The sequence below is a fragment of the Pteronotus mesoamericanus genome, unplaced genomic scaffold, assembly GCF_021234165.1.
Source record: "Pteronotus mesoamericanus isolate MK-2021 breed Mesoamerican mustached bat unplaced genomic scaffold, CSHL_Meso_final contig_20, whole genome shotgun sequence".
Taxonomy (NCBI): domain Eukaryota; kingdom Metazoa; phylum Chordata; class Mammalia; order Chiroptera; family Mormoopidae; genus Pteronotus; species Pteronotus mesoamericanus.
The window spans coordinates 35242969-35249864 of record NW_026555085.1 but is presented as its reverse complement, the minus strand read 5'-3'; the positions used below and the strand labels follow the sequence as shown (position 1 = coordinate 35249864).

Below are 6896 nucleotides of genomic sequence, written 5' to 3'. Positions count from 1 at the left end.
TCTTCTACAAGAGCGTCCAGGCAGCCGCTACTTAAGGAGCCCGCGAGCCTCGTCCCGCGTGCGTCGCTCCTCCATCGCCTCAACATTCATTGGTGGACGAGAAGTTGTGGGCCGACCTTCACGATCTGACCAATCTGCTCTCTTAATCGTGTGAGTGGGACGTCTGTGCGAATTGAGGCGCCGACGTCTGTGCCCTGCTAGCCTTGGGGCTTCCCTGAAGCTCTCTGCGCTTCACCCTACTCAACGCCGGAAACGTTTGAAACCGTGATCCCAAACACCCGTCACTTTTACAACGTGACCCAACACATCCGCAAAAAATCGGAAACAAAAGGATATGAGCAGCACTTTGATGTGTTTAAGCCTATATTAGTTTTCAAAATGTTGGTCGTAATCGACAGATTTAATGACCCACAGTTTAAAAATCGAGGGCCTGAGAGCCGTGGCTTCAACACTCGACCTGAATGTTTGGTGTAGTTTTAGAGCTAAAGAAATAAACTGAATAAACGCGTGAGGTAATTGCAGCCTGACTCTGTGGCTGGACATAATATTCCAGGCAGGCAAGCCAGCTGGGGGGTGCCCCTGCTTTGATTACGATCTTCAAATTGTCTCAACAAGTCTCATATCAATCACCCACCAAACATTGTAGACGTCTATTATGATGCCAGGAACTGTGATCTGTGCCCAGAATTGAAGGGGGGAAAAAAAAAAAAGACCTGGTCCATCTTGGGTTGAATCACTCAACTCACAGAAAATTAATGACAACTCTCAAAGTGATCATCTCTGGACATATAGGATTGCAGTGTCATTGGAGCACCCAAGAAATAGATAAAAAGGTAAATGTGTTATGCATTTAATTTCTATTCTCTAATCCAAAATGGATAGTATTAATGATCTTTAGAAAGGAATTTAGTTGGATTAGATTTGCAAATATTTTATTGAGGGTTTTTGCATCTGTGTTCATGAGAAATAGTTTGTGGTTTTCTAGCAATAACCTTCGTCCTTTTGTTTGGCATTAGCACAATGCTGTCCTCATAGAATGAGTCAGAAAGTTTTCCCTCTGCTTCTATTTCCTGGAAGATATTGTAGAAAATTGGTATAATTTCTAAAGGTTTGTTAGAATTCACCAGTGAACACATTGGGACCAGGTACTTTCTTTTTGCAGTTATTAATTATTGACTCAATTTCTTTAATAGATATAGGCATATTCATTTTTTTGGTGTGTTTTGGAAAATTATGTCTCTCACGGAATTGGTACATTTCACCTAAATTATCAAATTTGTGGGCATAGTATTGCTTTGTTATCTTTTTAAAGTCCATGGGATCTGTATTGATGTCCCCTCTTTCATTTCTGGTATTAGTAATTTGTGTCTTCCCTCCTTCTTCTTAGTTAGCCTGGCTAGAAGTTTATTGATGTTACTTATTTTTTCAAAGAACGAGCTTTGGTTTCATTGATTTTTTTTCTATTGATTTCCTGTTTCCAATTTCATTGATTTCTTCTCTAATTTTTGTTTCTTTTTTTCTGCTTACTTTGATTTAGTTTGCTCTTCTTTTTCTAGTTTCTTAAAGTAGAAAATTTGATGATTGCTTTTAGATCTTTTCTAGTATATTCATTCAATGCTATACATTTCCCTCTAAGCAATGTTTTTGCTGTATCTCACAAATTTTGTTTTTTTATTTTCATTTAGTTCAAAGTATTCTGTAATTTGTCTTGAGATTTCTTCTTTGATCCATGTGTTATTTAGAAATGTATTTAATCTCCAAGCAGTTTGGGATTTTTCAGCGATCCTTCGGGTGATTGTTAGTTGAATTCCATTGTGGTCTAAGAACACTGTCAACCATAAAACAAAATCAACTAGGCATTCATCACCAAAAGAATTTATTCAGGAACAAGAAAGGATTTCAATCCAGTGGAAACATGGTGAGCCACATGCATGAACTAAACTGGAGAAAGATAAAGGAAGTACTTCATAGAATGGAAGAGAGAGTTAAGGGGAGAGGCTGTTACGACCTATGCTCAACATAGAGCTATGTTGTATACATAGATTTCTTCGCATAGAGCTCTTTTGATGACATGGAGTGTGATAGTTCCTCCCACAGGTCCTCCCAGTTTCTGTCCAGGTTAAGGTCTCTGTCATAAATTTTAACTATAGACATTTGTATGATTTCTATTCTTTTAAATTTGTTATTTTTAAAAATGATTTTTACAAATATTTCATTTATTTTAATGAAGCTGGTACAGACAATGTCCATTTAAAACCCATATCCTAGGCCAAAAAGTATAAATAAAATTTAAAAAGTATAGTTTTCTGTTGTACACACTTCTTCATGAATAACTTTATGAATTGCTAATGAAAATTAGAGCCTTTCTGGGATCTTTTGACAAGATTTTTCTTGACTCTTAAAATGCTTTCTCTTCAGTGAAGCCATCTTGGAAGTTGGTCTTGACTCTCACCTTTTCTGTCATCTTGACTCCAGTCTGATATTCCTCTTCTGTTAGTCCAGTCCCTCAGATTTAAAAGTAGCTTCAAGTTAAGAAAAGGTTATTTTCCCACAGTTCAATTCTCTGAAAAACTTCCATCTCCCACTGAAAGTCATAGTCCAGTAGTGAAGCAAACACATGCTAGAACTTCCGAGCCAATTGAAGAGTTATTATGAACGCTTGCCTTGGTCAACCTTATTTATCACAACCCTGAAAATGCAGTCCTGAAAAAGGTGGCCTCCCTGTGCACACATGTAATATTTCGAAAGAGGGCCTGAGGTTTGATGACCAGAAATCAGCACAATGAAAGCAAACAATGAATAATGGATAGTAGTGTTCAAATTACCACACGTTTTAAAGAGATGCGGTGCCAGTTTCAATCCTATTTTGAAAACCCTATTACAAAATAACTGTTTTTAAAAATAAAAAATGGTTGAGGGAAAAGAAAAAAAATAAGAACAATATCTAAGCTTATTGAATGACCCTTTGTGTGTTCCTGATAAATTTCAATCACATCTTCTTTCTCCATTCCCAGTTCTTTTGGAATATGATTATCAGCTATTCTTTCACCTTCAAAGAGAAACCTGACTGAATTCATTGGAACTCCCTATCTTTGACAGTATGAGTCTTTGAGTTTCTTGAGATATGTCATCAGTTTTTCTTTGAAGTGAATCTCACTGTTATCCCGTCCAATGACATTGAGTTTAATGTATTATTCTTCCTTCTTATCCCCCAAGTCCTGAGTTGAAGGTTTTGCCTCCTGGTGAGATAGGGTGACGGTGTCTTTATCCGGGGGCTTCTCAGGCAGGACCTTGTCCCAGTGTTTACAAATCTGTCTCTCTTCTGTACCTGTTAAGGTCTGTTTTAAGGCCCAGAACATAGTCTATCCTGGTGAACACTGCTGATAATGAAAACTGGTGCTATTTTTCATTCATGGCATTCTTCTTCCTTTCACTCTGGTTTTTTAAAAAAATTATTTATTGATTGATTTTTTTTTTTTAAGAGAGAGAGAAATCGACTTATTGTTCCACGTATCAATGCATTCGTTGGTCAATTTTTGTATGTTCTCTGACTGGAGATCAAACACAACCTTGGCATACCTGGACATCGCTCTAACCTACTGAGCTACTCAGCCAGGGCATCACTGTTTCCTGTGTACTTCAATGTTGTGATAGAAAATAGTTTTACTCATTGGTAGCCTTGAGAACATTACCAGGCAGGCCATGATGAAATCACTGAACAGGCCATAGACCAAATTAAAATGCTTAAATTGAATTATTTTGTTGAATCAACTTAAAACATACAGTGAGAAACAAGTGTGTGTGTGTGTGGGGGGGGAGATGGGGGAGATTAATATACTTAGGATAAGTACAAGTGGGATGGAAGGATTATACTACCAAATGTTTTGTTACTCAGTGACTAATGTTCTATCTCTCTGCCTTATCAGCCTTGCCATCTTACAGTATGATTACAAGGCCAATGTCGGGATGAGTATGGGAGCTGAGCAGGCTGACTGAAGCCAACACACATATATTCTATTGGAGAAACACAGGGGCAAGTCCTCCTTGCCACAGTTGTAACTTGCCTGTACCTCACCCATAACCTGTTGAGCAGCTGTGGCTTTTATCTGCATTTCTTGGTCAGAAAACACATGGAGTCAGAATAGGTGGCACATTTAGGAACAGTGTAACTGCCAATCTGGAGGTAATATGATATGTGCTTTTCTATATTCATTTTGCTCTTCTCCCTTCCTATTTTTAGGACATACAAACTCTACTTTATATCTAACATGTCTCACAAGTGCTATATATAGTTGCTCTTGTTCTCTACCTGGCAGAATTTATTAATACAGAAAACACACATGGCAATCTGCATGTTGAATATTATTTCTTCATATTTTTTCCCATACCATGAGTCAGTTTTTAGTAGTCCTCCTGGGTTGGAGTGCTCCTTGAATAATATTTGGAAAGATGATTTTCATCATTGAGTCGGGATGCTGTTTAATTGTATCCCCTTCACATTGCTAGCCATACAGTAGCAGATTGCTCCCATGCAGTGGTGGCTCCAAGTACACTATGCGGCAGGGTGTCCAAGAGGTCACAGGGAAGACCAAATCACACAAGGGCATTGTTTGTTGTTGTTCCTCTAGTTCTTTTAGGTATAAGGTTAGGTTGTGTATTTGAGATTTTTCTGTCTTGTTTAGGTAGACATGTAATGCTATGAACTTCCCTCTCAGGACTGCCTTTGCTGTGTCCCATAGGTTTTAGGACGTTGTCTGTTCATTTTCATTTGTTTCCAGGTGCTTTTTGATTTCTACCTGATCTCATTGTTAACCCACTCATTGTTTAATAACATGTTATCCAGCCTCCATGTATTTGAATGTTATGAGTTTTTTCCTTGAGGTTGATTTCCTGTTTCAAGCCATTGTGATCTGAGAAGATGCTTGATACAATTTCAGTTTTCTTGAATTTGTTAAGGCTTATTTTTTGTACTACCCTGTCATCTATCTTTGAAAATGATCCATGTGCATTTGAGAAGAATGCATATTTTGCTTCTTTGGGGTGAAATGTTCCATAAATATCAATTAAATTCACTTGATTTAGTGTGTCATTTGATGCCACTATTTCCTTTGCCTGGAAGTTCTGTCCGTTTTTGACAGTGGGGTGTTAAAACCCCTTACAATGACTGTGTTGCTGTCGACCTGTTTCTTAAAGTTCTCCAAGATTTTCTTTATATATTTAGGTGCTCCTATATTGGTGCATATATGTTTACAAGGGTTATATCCTCTTGTTGAACTGCTCCCCTAAGTATTATGTAGAGACTGTCTTTGACTCCTGTTATGGCCTTGGTTGTTGTTATGGCCTTGGTTGTAAAGTCTGTTTTGTCTGATATAAGTATTGCTACCCCAGTGTTTTCTTTCTTTTTTTTAATGTCCATTTGCATGGCATATTTTTTTCTATCCCTTTACTTTCAGCCTGTATAAATCTTTTGTTCTGAGGTGGGTCTCTTGTAGACATGATATATGCAGGTCATATATTCTTATCCATTCAGCTACCCTATGATCTTTGATTGAGGCATTTAATCCATTTACATTTAGGGTTATTATTGATAAGTACTTATTCATTGCCATTTTTCCCCTTTGTATCTGTGTTCCCCTCTCTCTCTCTCTCTCTCTCTCTCTCTCTCTGTTTTCGTCTTCTTAAAGTAGTCCCTGTGGCATCTCTTGCAATGCTGGTTTGGTGGAACTGTACTCCTTCAGCCATTTTTTTTTTATCTGGGAAACTCTTTATCTCCCCTTCCATTCTAAATGAGAGACTTGCTGGAAAGAGTAGTCTTGGTTGCTGGTCTTTGCTCTTCATTACTTGGAATATCTTATGCCAATCCCTTCCGGCCTGCAGTGTTTCTCTTGAGAAATTAGCTGATAGCCTTATCAAAGCTACTTTGTAGCTAAGTAGCTGTTTCTCTCCTGGTGCCTTTAAGAGTCTCTCTTTTAAGTCTTTTTTTCCATTTTAATTGTGATATGTCTTGGTGTGTGCCTCTTTGGGTTCATCTGGACTGGGACTCTCTGTGCTTTCTGAACCTATATGACTCTCTCCCTCATCAAATTAGGGAAGTTTTCTGTCATTATTTCTTCCAACAGGTTTTCTATCCCTTGCTCACTTTCTTCTCCTTCTGGTATCCCTATGATGTGAAAATTGTTATGTTTCATGTTGTCCCAAAGCTCCCTTAAACTATCCTCGTTCTTCTTGAGTCTTTTTTCATTCTGTTGCTCTGACTGGGTGTTTTTTTTTCTTCTGCCTTGTCTTCCAGCTCTCTGATTCAATCCTCTTCTTTGTCTAGTCTGCTTTTAATTCCTTCTAGTATAGTCTTCATCTCAAATATTGCATTCTTCATTTCCAACTGGTTCTTATCCATGGTTTCTATGTCCTTTTTCATGCTGATGTAGTTCTCACTAAGTTCCTTGTAGTTTTCACCAAGTTCCTTGAACAGCCTTATAACCATTACTTTGAACTCTGTGTCTGATAAATTGCTTGCTTCCATTTCATTTAGCTCTTTTTACAGAAATTACTCCTTTTCTTTCATTTGGGGTTGTTTCTTTGTATCCCTATTTTAGTTATCTCTTTGTGTTTGTTCTATTTCTTAGGTTGATCTGCTTTGACTCTGTCTTGTGGAGTGGCCTTGTGTCTTGTGGGACCCAGTGGTGCAGATTACTTGATCCCCTGATCTGGATGTTCTAGAAATGTCCTCTGTGTGGGTTATATGGGTCCTGTTGTATAAGGGTTTTGATTGTTACTGGCCTATTCATTGGTGGGAACTCCCCTCTGGCTGGCTAAAAGGCTAAACCCCCACCACATTTTATATACTGTTGTATAGATGCTGGCAGAACAAAGCAAAACAACAGAAAAACAACACCAAA

General features: G+C 38.0%; 1 pseudogene; it reads right to left on the bottom strand.

Annotated features, from left to right (window-relative positions):
- Positions 1–27: 27 nt before the first annotated feature.
- On the bottom strand, positions 28–3359 carry LOC129066864 (small ubiquitin-related modifier 1-like; annotated as a pseudogene).
- Between the last annotated feature and the right edge of the window lie 3537 nt (positions 3360–6896).